Source organism: Apium graveolens, chromosome 2 (genome assembly GCF_009905375.1).
Source record: "Apium graveolens cultivar Ventura chromosome 2, ASM990537v1, whole genome shotgun sequence".
Lineage (NCBI taxonomy): Eukaryota > Viridiplantae > Streptophyta > Magnoliopsida > Apiales > Apiaceae > Apium > Apium graveolens.
In genome coordinates this window covers 258,160,505-258,166,339 of record NC_133648.1, presented here as the reverse complement: position 1 = coordinate 258,166,339, position 5,835 = coordinate 258,160,505, and the positions used below count along the sequence as shown (strand labels likewise).

The following is a 5,835-nucleotide window of genomic DNA, read 5'->3' as shown; positions in this document are numbered from 1 at the left end:
TACCTAGGATTTGGAATTATGTAAACCATGCCTCTGCACATCAAACTCTTTGCCAACTGCATTTAATGAAAATCACTGTTCATGAACAGTGAAAGTTATTTTCCAGAAAATTATTTTTTTAACTTAAATTGTATTCTGTGCTATGTGCATGCATATATACCTGTTTAACTTGCTGCATTCACACAAAAAAAAACACAGTTCATTTTGCATTACTCCACTTCACTTGCAACATGAACCCAAATGCTAACCCTTTTTACCCTAAACCCAGACCACTGATTGAGAACCCATATCTTCTTGAAGATATGGAGAAAAATTAGTTTCACCATCACAAATCATCAGCCTTCAAAACTGTTCAAACTTCATATCCTAAACACTATCATAAAAGACATTTTCCACCTAAACAACTCAGAAAGGGATACAAAAATCATACCATTCCTTTCTACCAATGCAGAAAATTTCAGAACCCTCATTCCCCTAACCCTAGACCAACTAAGCCTTTCCAACCACAAGTCTATACCAGGAAAGCCAATCTCAGACAAGAACCAAACCCTAGCCCAAACATGAACAAACCAAAACCTCCACCACCAAAACTATCTAACCCATCAAACTCCAAAAAGTTTCTTGAACTCATAAAAAATGTCCAACCTGGCACTTGCGTGGATGTTAAAGGTGAAGTGGAGTTCATCATTAGAAGGGCTAAATGGGATGGTTTAATGTACAATCTAGGAAAACAATATTTCACTCATCTCATGTTGGAATTTTATTGCAACGTGAACATAATTAAAGGGGTAGAGGGCATCTTGCATTTCACTACTACAGTGAATAGGAAAGTTATATGTGTAGATAACAAGAGCATAAATAGAGCACTGCATTTACCTCTTCATCTATGTGAGTTGCCATGTGAGGACATATTTTCTCTGTTTGTGTTTAATAAGTCTGAATTTGAACTTATGGTAGGAATGTTTTGTAAGTCTGATGTGCTTGATGGTCTTTGTGATGTCAACTGTGGTATTCAATTTAAACATTTCACTAGCACTTTCCAGCACCTTGCTCTCATTATTAGGTCTAATGTTATGCCTAAGCCTAATTAGAGCAAATATTTTGACTTCTTTGATATGAAAATCATGCATCTGCTTGCTAATAACAAAATCAGTTTCAGTATCTCCTATATCATTCTCTTGAACATGATAAATGCTTATCTTGTTGATTATATGCCATATGGTATGTTAATTGCTTCCTTCTTTGCAATCTGCAACATTCCAATGCCTGAAATCTTTGCAAATCTGGCTGATTCACAAATCACCAATGACCATTTTAGGCCACAAGTGCCCCTGATGCACTGTGAACCTCAAGAGGTCACCCATATTGTCATTCCTCCGTTCATCAGAGAGGAAGATGTCTTTCTCTCTAAATTTGAGTCTGTCAAGGCCATGTTTAATGAACTAAGAATGGAACTTAAGAGAGTAAAAATTGAAAATGATGAGGTTAAGGAAAAGGTAGGAGAACTAGAAGGCATCACTGCATCTTGTAAACATAGGATTGCATATTTAGATAACCTAGCTGCATCTACACTAGGAACAAATTGCATGTCTGACCAAGAAATTGTCAATTCCTTTCAAGTTCCTTTGAGTGAGAACACTGCAATGATTCATGAGTTAGAAGAAGTAAGTGTGGAAGCTAGAGGTTAATTGATTGATAATCTTCCTGATTTAATCCATGTCTGTGATGGTGATGGTAATGTTATTGGATGATCTGTGTTGATGTTCTTGCTACTGAATGATTAAGTGCCTTGCTGTGTTGCTGCTTCTGCACCCTTTTTGCTGATCTATTACTGATCTGTTGTATTTCTTTTGGTGTAGTTTGAATTAAACCTTTGGATTTCTGATTTGATGTTTGTAACCTTAACTTTGTTGTAATTTGGTTGAACCTACTGGAGTGTATGCATTTCTAATGTTGTGTAATCTGTAAGACAGGTGCAGAACTTTGTTCTATTTAATCAGTGAACCACACTGATTGATATGAACACTTTTGTTCAATATAATATAATCTACATTCTGTTACATCTGGTGTTGCATACTCTATCATACTTATACTATACTTTTTGCTCTTAAATTCACTAACAAATCTCTGCAAGAACATAGTCAATTCTGACTTTAAATTCTCCGAGTCTTAGTATTAGAATATGAATTTGTGTTTACGGTTGGTGATGCATTCTGGCTTAGTGCCATGTTCTATGATGTTCCCTAATCAGCTCTGTCACTAATCTGTGAAGTTGATTATTTCTAAAAACGGTCTTTAGATTACTCTGTCAGTTTAATATTATATACCAAATTGACAGTCAAATTAACTTTCTATAAATGTTTGCTCCTGTCTCTTTCAGATTAGCTGAAAGTTAAGCTATTTGGTAACTAGTATATGTGTGTATTATCTAACAAATATGCAAGCTAACCACACGCATGCACAGCTCAAAACTGATCAAGCTTAGCTTATGGAAACATTATGTTAACATCATCATGTCTCATTCTGCTAAGGTATGACATGTATATATTCTTAACCTATAATAATCCTATTTCCACACACACATCAGGCTGTTGTATTAAGTCCCAGTATTAGACTAATCCAACTGAATCTTTTGTGGTAAGTGAATGAGTAAAAGATATTGAGTTTCATTGTATGTGTAATAGATTGTTTCGAAAAGTCCAGCTCCTTAGAATGTATTAGCTTTCCAAAATGTATAATCTGCTACTTGGATCTGAAATAGAAATAGAATGTATTAGTAATTAGATGTTGTAATATGACAGTAGCTGGCAAAGTCGATTTGATCGAATAGAATGTATTAGATCTTAGACCTTGTAACATGAACATTGTTTGCATTAGTGACAGTTTTTGTAAATTGTGATTGAAAATTATGTATGCTAGAATGTCAATCACTAAGGAAGTATTTACATGAATTATGGTCTTTAAAGATTGAACAAAATTAAAGATTGGCTTAAATCCAATTTATCTAAAACTACATGAATTCTATCAAACTGAAAAGAACTTGCTAAAACTAAATTGACTGATCATTGATTTAAGTATAGTTCTATCAGACGACTAAGTCACACCATCATACTTATCAAAACTGTTTTTAAACTGCAATCTTTGGTAATCAATAATAGTGAAAAGGACACATCTGATAAGTGGCATTTTATACCACTTAGAACGTCTTAAAATGGCTTAAATTGGTGTCTTGAAATCAAGTATTTTGTGTATTTGATGCGTTTTTCTAGTGTTTATGCATTTCAGGGTATTAGTTGCATTTCGGAGGAGGAATCATCAAGAATAAGCCTTGGCATGTGTTCGCCATTGCGAGAGGAAAAGAACGGGCAGATTACGGCGAAGAAACGGAGCAAACCTGGAATTTTTCCAGTAGGGTCCTGCGCGCCCGCGCAGCAATGCTGAGCGGCCGCGCAGCAGCCTTGCGCGCCCGCGCAGAAATGCTGAGCGGCCGCGCAGGGTCGGGGAAAAAGCTGAATTATTTTAGACTTCTACTTCTGTTTGGCTTCCAACTTCTATGTAATCTGAGTTTTATGGGACTATTATATAAGTAGATTTGAGATATTTTCATGGAGAATAAGAAGGAGATTATGTTTTAGATTGTGTTTGGCGCAAGAAGCGAAAGAGATAAGGAAGAAGACCGATTTAGCACACCGCAACGAAGAGGAAGCATATATTCTTGTGATTCTTGTTTCGTTGTAACGTTGGATGCTATTTTTCTTGCTTTGACTTATTTACTCTTGTGACGTACTCTGTTTTAATATAATTAGTTTAGTTATTATTTTCTTGTGTTGATTATCATGATTTCATATGAACCCATGATGGCGATAAGTTCTATTATGGGCTAATCGTGATCATGGGGTTGCAACGGATTTATTATGAAATTCTTTAGTTAATTGTTTAATACTTTAGTGTGTGATGATTGCATGATATCTAGTATTGGTTGTGCGTATTCGTCTTATGTGCGTCACGAACATATAAGATAGGGTGTTAATCTCTTGTGAAGCGACGGTGGATCTTGAGATTTAGAACTTGCCATGCTAGCATAGGTTCATGTACGTTGTGCATGATTAGTGGGTAACTCTAACAGTTTTATTTGCCCTATGTAATCAAAAGGAATAACTTGTGCTTAAATCGTTGTGTTGTCAATTTTTGTAGACATATAGGAACTCAACATGATTGATGACTATTCAACTTCTATCTTAATTGTGGATGTTTGGTAGAATGGTATTAGTACAATGAAAGTTGGCTTTTATTAGTTTCGTGTTATTCGATTAATATCATCACTGTCACATGCTAAAGGTAATAACAATGGCTATAGAAGGAAGTAATAATGAAGTTGTGATCTCATGAGTGTTTTATTATTGATAAATTGAAGTGTTAGTTAAGTGGTTAATTAAGTAGTTAATTATAGTTAATATTTAATCAACAATTTTAAGTGTTACCTTAACATTGAGAAGTAATCATACATTGGTGAGTGAGTTTAATTAGACAATAACTTAGTCTGAGTCTCTGAGGGAACGAACTAGAAAGTATTCTATATTACTTGCGAACGCGTATACTTGCGTGAATATTAGTGCATGTTTTCGCCTTAACAAGTTTTTGGCGCCGCTGCCGGGGACTCGGCGTATTTGTTTAGTTTATGTACTTACCATCATTGGTCATTAGGACTCAGTGATTAGGACGTAGTAGTTAATTACTCTTTTCGGTTGTGTTTCAGGTACTTTAGCAAGCGTTTATGCAAACTCGTTCTCGTGCTCGCAAGAGGACCTTAGATACAGCTGAGGAGAAAGACGAAGTTCTTGATACTCCGGAGAAGTTAGATTTTGAGGATTCGGATTCAGGAACTGAGCAGAAAGAACCAGTAAACATGGGAGATCGTATTGTTCAAGCTGATCCAGCTCTTATGGATTTTTCTCAGCCTAAAATTGATGACATTCAGTCAAGCATCCTTCATCCGGCTATTCAAGCTAACACCTTTGAAATCAAGCCGGGCACTATTCAGATGGTGCAGAATTCTGTTTCTTTTGGAGGAGCGGCAACTGAAGACCCCAACATGCACATAAGGAATTTTGTCGAGATCTGCAGCACTTTTAAGTATAATGGCGTGACTGATGAGGCTATCAAGTTGAGGCTTTTCCCATTCTCACTGAGGGATAAGGCTAAAGACTGGTTACATTCTGAACCAGCTGGGTCCATCACTACGTGGCAAGATCTTGCTCAAAAGTTTCTGGTGAAGTTTTATCCAATGGCAAAGACTGCTGCTATGAGGAGTGCTCTTACTCAGTTTGCGCAGCAACCTACAGAATCTATGTGCGAGGCTTGGGAACGCTACAAGGAAATGTTGAGAAAATGTCCACATCATGGAATGCTGGATTGGATGGTAATCACTGGTTTTTATAATGGTTTGAGGGCCCAATCTCGGCCCATGCTCGATGCAGCAGCTGGAGGAGCCTTATGGGCTAAAAGCTATACTGAGGCGTATAATCTTATAGAGACAATGGCTGCAAATGAGCATCAAAACCCAACTCATAGGATGACGTCAGGCAAGGTCGCAAGTATTCTGGAAGTTGATGCAGCCACCGCTATTGCAGCCCAGCTCCAAGCGCTATCAATGAAGGTTAATTCTTTGGCTACGTATGGAGTTAATCAAATAGCTATGGTTTGTGAGCTTTGTGCAGGTTCTCATGCTACGGATCAGTGTTCTCTTGTCAACGAATCTGTTCAGTATGTGAATAATTATCAGCGACAACAGCAGCCTGTGCCAGTGACCTATCATCCTAACAACAGAAATCATCC

General features: G+C 36.9%; 1 non-coding gene across 1 annotated transcript; it reads right to left on the bottom strand.

Annotated features, from left to right (window-relative positions):
- Nucleotides 1-5,299: 5,299 nt before the first annotated feature.
- On the bottom strand, nucleotides 5,300-5,406 carry LOC141709571 (small nucleolar RNA R71). Its single transcript, XR_012570139.1, has one exon. It is a non-coding gene; the product is annotated as a small nucleolar RNA R71 (small nucleolar RNA).
- Between the last annotated feature and the right edge of the window lie 429 nt (nucleotides 5,407-5,835).